The sequence below is a fragment of the Lactuca sativa genome, chromosome 8 (assembly GCF_002870075.4).
Source record: "Lactuca sativa cultivar Salinas chromosome 8, Lsat_Salinas_v11, whole genome shotgun sequence".
Classification (NCBI taxonomy): Eukaryota; Viridiplantae; Streptophyta; class Magnoliopsida; order Asterales; family Asteraceae; genus Lactuca; species Lactuca sativa.
In genome coordinates, this window is record NC_056630.2 from 6,401,547 (window position 1) to 6,407,552 (window position 6,006).

Sequence of the window (6,006 nt, forward strand, 5' to 3'; positions counted from 1 at the left end):
TTCCTTTCCTAATTGTGTAGATCTATTATTTTGGAAATTAAGGCTTATATTATCTTCATGATGGGGTTTTGGATGCATCAAACCCCTTTCCAAGCTTGAGTGGTAGATCTGGACCTTGTAAGGTCCAGAGAGTCCGAAAGTATGAGATTATAGATGAGCAAAAATGGAGTTTGGAAGCTATGAAGCTTTAATGGAGTCATAATGGTATAATGAGCAAAATATACCATGCATGGACATAAAGGTCGAGCCTTTGCATGACTTTTGGGTTCTAGGAGGCCAGATCTATAGATTGGTGAAGCAGATCTGACCTCAGGAGGTCGATTGAGCATGTCCATAGAGGGAACTCACCGAGTGCCTTGGTGAACTCGACGAGTCAGATCGGGTTGCCCTGTGACTCGTGACCATTGGTGACTCGACGAGTTGGGTGAGTGGCTCAATGAGTCGAGTGAGACCTTAAGAGGAATCTGAGTACGCGTATGGACTCACCGAGTCGTCGCATGAACTCGACGAGTCTGGTTAGAGTGGATTGTTGACTTTAGTTGACTTTTGGGTTTAGTCAACCAGAGGACCTTTGGAGTAGTAGAGGGGTAGAATGGTCTTTTACCCTTCTAGAGATTATAGTAAGAGACTTATGTAGCCTTTGTGACCCATTATTGAATTAAAGTAATTTATTTAGGTGATTAGGTGGAGGCTAGATCAGTATTCCGAGTTCAAGACTGTTTGAGATTTCCCGAGGTGAGTCTTCTCACTATACTTTACCTAGAGTAGTAATTAGAGTTATGTGACAGAGTATTTTGTATGCTATTTATATGATGTGATACACTGCATTATTTCTATGTGATTTATGATATGTATGTTTCAGAGTTTACAGAGTTAGGACCGGAAGATCCACAGAGTCAAGACCAGAGGGTCCACAGAGTTATGGGACTGGAGGGTCCCACTGAGACACATTGACTAGAGGGTCAAATATAGTTATAGCCTCGAGTGGCTAATATGTGCTGTATGTGGTATTTTGGGGAACTCACTAAGCTTCGTGCTTACCGTGTTATGTGTTATGTGTTTCAGGTTTTTCTCGGGATCGTGGGAAGGCACCGGCTTGATTGTACACACCAGCGAAAGAGTTATGTTTTGGAGGATCCTGGATCATTAATTGAATAATAATGGAGATGTGTCTTGTAAATTGAATAAACAAGATTTTTATACATTATGTTATGAAAAGTATGTGATTTTTAAATGAAAAAAATTGGTTTGAAAAAAAGTCTCAGTGTTACAAGTTGGTATCAGAGCCTTGGTTCGAGGTATTCGGATGCACCTTCGGGTAAATCTGGACTCAAACTGAGGATTTGAGAAAATTTTCAAAGGAAATGATTTTCTAAAAACGAGCAAGATTTTTAAGAGAACAAAGAGAAGGAGCAGTGTGTACAATCAACCAGAGCCCGAACAGTGATTTCCCAAAATACCCTTACTTTTGTGTTATGAGATATGTTGTGAGATATTACGCATGCTAGAGATAGGCTTGGTATTTCATATTTTAGGACTAGAGTGGCCTGATTTGTGATGCCTTAGCCTAGGAGTTGCTGTTATCTGTGTTGCACTTTTGAGTATGTGCTGAGTGAGAGTATCTAGCGGGAATCATTGTAGAGAGGGATTTGGGTAGTGGAGTGATCTAGGAGAGATACCTAGAAGAGCATTGTGGAGCCTATCGAGAGAGTAGCTAGATACCCGTGAGGAGTAAAGTTGCAGAGTTCGGTGATATCTATTTAGTATGAGTAGAGCAAGTGGAGTTATCACCTAGAGTGGGTTTTTTTGTGTTTATCCGATGCCCGAATGCTGCTTGCTTCGTGCTTTGTGGAATTCCCAATGATAGGAGCCATCTACCAAGTGAATGTGACGACATTCAGGAGGTAGATGACTGGCATCATAAGGAGTTTCTCAGCAGCTAATGGCGGAGAAGTGTGAGAACCTAGGAAGAGCCTATGATATGACCTTAGTCAAATGAGTACGCTGAAAGAGTAGAGCATTTCGCTGGGGGCGAGCACGCGTGTTGGGTTTGGCGATTGAAAAGGTTGAGCATCTACTTAGGGAATCTAGGATGGTCCGTGTAGAGAGTATGGGTAGATGTGGCTATTGGAATAGTGTCCAAGGTCATTAACTATTAGGAATATTTCTAATAATAGCAGGGTTCTTTTGGGTTGCCCTCAAGACCCAAATTGAGTAGAATAAATAAAGGAGAAATTGGTTTATTAATTATTATGGTTAATAATTAATTAGAAACTAATTGGAAATATATTATGGGAATTAATTAACAGTTTAATTAATTAAAGGGTTGAATGTTCATTAATCGATAGTTGGTTAATCAGGAATGTTCCAGAACCTTATGGAATTAGGGTTGGATGAAAATCACTCCATCCCACATGGGAAAGTAGTGAAATTTCGTGGTTATACTCCCATCCCACATGGGAAGGAGTACTAAACCTAAGGAGGCATCCAAGGCTATAAATAGGGCCTTAGGGATTTCATTCCTCCTTGCACATTGGCTTGAGTATTCGCCAACCCTTCTTCCTCCCCCTTTTAGGGACAATTTCTAACCCCTTTGGGTTTGTGAAATTGACCCTTCTCCTAGTTATTTTTATTCCACTCTTTAGTGTCATTGGGTGTGATACCATTAGAGGGATTCTGGTTTGGGTCCTTTCATCCAAACAACTTCATGGAGGTTCAAGATCTCAACAATGAAGATCAAGGGCTACATAAGAGGTATGTTTTCTTACTTATGTTTTATGTTTTCTAGGGTTGATGTAATTAGCATGAAGCCATAGATCCATAGGATGCATGTACACTTAGGTATATCGTTGTTTCGATTTTTCCGCTGCCTAGTTTTAGAGTGTATTTGATGCGTAGATAACCCAACAGTGGTATCAGAGCCATTGGTTCATGGTTATACTCACCCTAGATCCATGTTTTCTGTAAAACCTTGTTTGAAATTGAATGATAGAAGGTTAATTGAAAATTTCGTAATGGTTAAAACCCTAGTCGCAGCTCACGACGTGAGAGCTATGAGCTCACGACAGAATTAGGGTTTTCGGATTTTTGCCATTTTTCAAATATGAAGACTTATTTAATATGGATAAATACCTAATTTAAATTGTTTAAATCTGGAAAATAATGGATAAATATTATTTAAATGTGTTTATTTAAATTTGAATATTTATTTGATGATTGATATATATTATTTAAATGTGTTTATTTAAATTTGAATATTTATGGATAAATATTATTTAATCTTATTTTAAATTTGAATATTTATTATTTAAATAGTGTATTTAAATATTTAATATTATTTATAAAAGAGATTTATAAATTTGAATATTACCCCCTCCTGATTTATTAATTGTTACATTGCCTCCTCGCAATTAATTAGAATTAATAATAGACGACTAAATTTAAAGAGTTTTAAATTTACCCCTTATGTTTATATATATTAGAATTGTGTCTACTATGTATAAGAAAGTTACAACATGTGCCCTCATATGTTTTAAACATTGACATTGTCAGACTTACCTCGACTAGGCTTACCCGTTCTAATGTAGGGGTTTAAGGAGGTCTCTTTGATTTCTAATGAGGTCGGTTTTTAATATGCTTCGCGCTTACCACCCTCACCGCCCTATTGCATTTTTTGAATGGAGTTACCGAAAGGGTTTGATAGTGATAATGGTCAATCTGAAAGTATTTTAAATACAAGTATAACACAAAATCCCGTTTTATTAATAGAATGTGAGTTTATATTATCTATGAAAATTGCACATTCTCTTTATATTCTATTGGTGGAGCTCGTGTGGTTAACTGACACATCAATCTAGGGTATAGTTGAGAATGATATGGAACTCGCGAATCTCAAGCGTAACTTGAGCCGGGGGCCATGCGATTTTGCAAGGTTAATTCTCAATCTATTTAATGTGAATCTTATGTTGTCCATAAAAGTTGCACATTCTCTTTATAACTTGTTGATGGAGCTCGCGTGGTTAACCGACACGTCAATTGGAGAGTATAAGTAGATAATGATGTGGAACTCGCGAATCTCAAGCGTAACTTGAGCCGAGGACCATGCAGTTTTGTATGGTCGATTCACCATCTGTTCAATGATCTGCTGCGACCCCATCATTGAAATTGAGATGAACATAATCTGAGATTAACATGCCAATGATAGTCAATGAATCTCAAAGATCTAGGAATTTCGTAGTGATTGAAATTGGCAAAGGGCTTTGCCTACCTAAATAACTTTATGGTGTGTTTACGACATCCCTTTACACAACATGGAACCAAATATGGATCCTAGCCTTTTAAAATAATTTTTTTAGGGTGATTATTTTCTAAGGATAAGTAAAACAAACTATAATGGAATTTTTTATTGAATGATGTTTATAACCTTATCCACTAAAATCTACTGCTATAAAGCCTTTGAAAGGATTAGCTATGAGGATGATCAATCTTTTCAAATTTGTAGTTTGGGAGTAGTTCTCATAAACGAAAGGAAATATCATGCCTTTGTTAAAGCTATTCCTTGGTTACTTCAAACATTGCATTCTAAAGTGTTAGAAAGAGTAATTGTCAAATGTACGTTGTAAAATGACATATTAAAGCAAAATGTAATTTTCTTGAGTTAGGAGTTGACTATGGTTAGTCGACTAGCTAACATGTACATATGATCAGTTCATTCTGATTTTGATATGAACAACTTGGAATGTCCATTAAGGAGTTGTGTAGCATGTTGAGGTTTCCTTTTGGAACTAGCATGGACAATAATAGAAACACATACTTCAAAACACTCCCATAAATTTACTATCATGAATAGAAGTGTCAAGAAGAACGCCAATTGCCTATGGTTTAACAGGCGATTGGTGTTGGCATACCTAATCTAGGCCCAAATACCTAGGACAAAGAAAGACTTATTATAAGACATGTTCTGATAGCTGCTTGTTTCCATAACAAGAAAAGGACTAAGAAAGCAAACTTGCCCAAATGTATATTTTAGGTGAAAGAACCAAAACATGAAGAAGTTAGATTTGATCATGGGCCCGTGCTACTTTCCATTGGATCAAAAGATAACTTGTTCTTCAATGTTTGGTATTCAATCAGATATATGGATTTATAATGCCATCAAAACATTACTTCTAAGCCTTGAATGTTGTGCTAAGGATTAGTACTGACATTTGCAAGAATGTGCAGTTACAAAAATGAAGTAAGAAGACTAAAACATGGAAAATGTAATTTGATGCCAAGCCCTTGCTACGTTCATAGGATCAAAAGACAACTCTTGTCAAAATGTTTAGTCTATGGTATTATAATTGAAATTGTTTATACTACGATTCATGAGATCGTTCTGACTTATTTAAATGTGGAGCATTCTAACTTGTTAAAAGAAAGTCATGAAACTAGTATAGTGAAATGTATTTGTGGAATGGATCGTCCAGATTAATCACAATATGTACTTATTTAAATACATCCGAAGGTTTGGGTGAAATATATTTGTGGAATCATAGTCTTGGATACATAAACGAGAAATGCATTACCAAGTATCCAGTTGGATCGAATTTTGGATATCATTTGACCTCGAGTCTCATGATAAATGCAAATATTGTTTATCAAGATAGATGATGAATGTTTCATTGGGTGATGTGAGTATCTGTTGGAATTAGTTTACACTAATAGACCATTCAGATTAACCACGATACATGGTGAGACCAACTTCGTATGAATGTGAGTCTAGAACCTTTCAGGTGTTCAAAGCTCTATGAATTTGAGTCTGAAACCTTTAAGGTGTTCAAAGCTCTCATATAGTGAAGTTGAGAATCAATTGGGCAATAGGATGAGACACTCATAGTGAGAATCTCAGTCCAAACTTTATCGATCATCTAAGTAATTGTGAAAGAGTTTCATGAATAGTGTTACAAGAAGTCCTTTGGTCTTGTGCCAACTAAGTAGGTTCCTGAAACTCTCTATGATATGTGA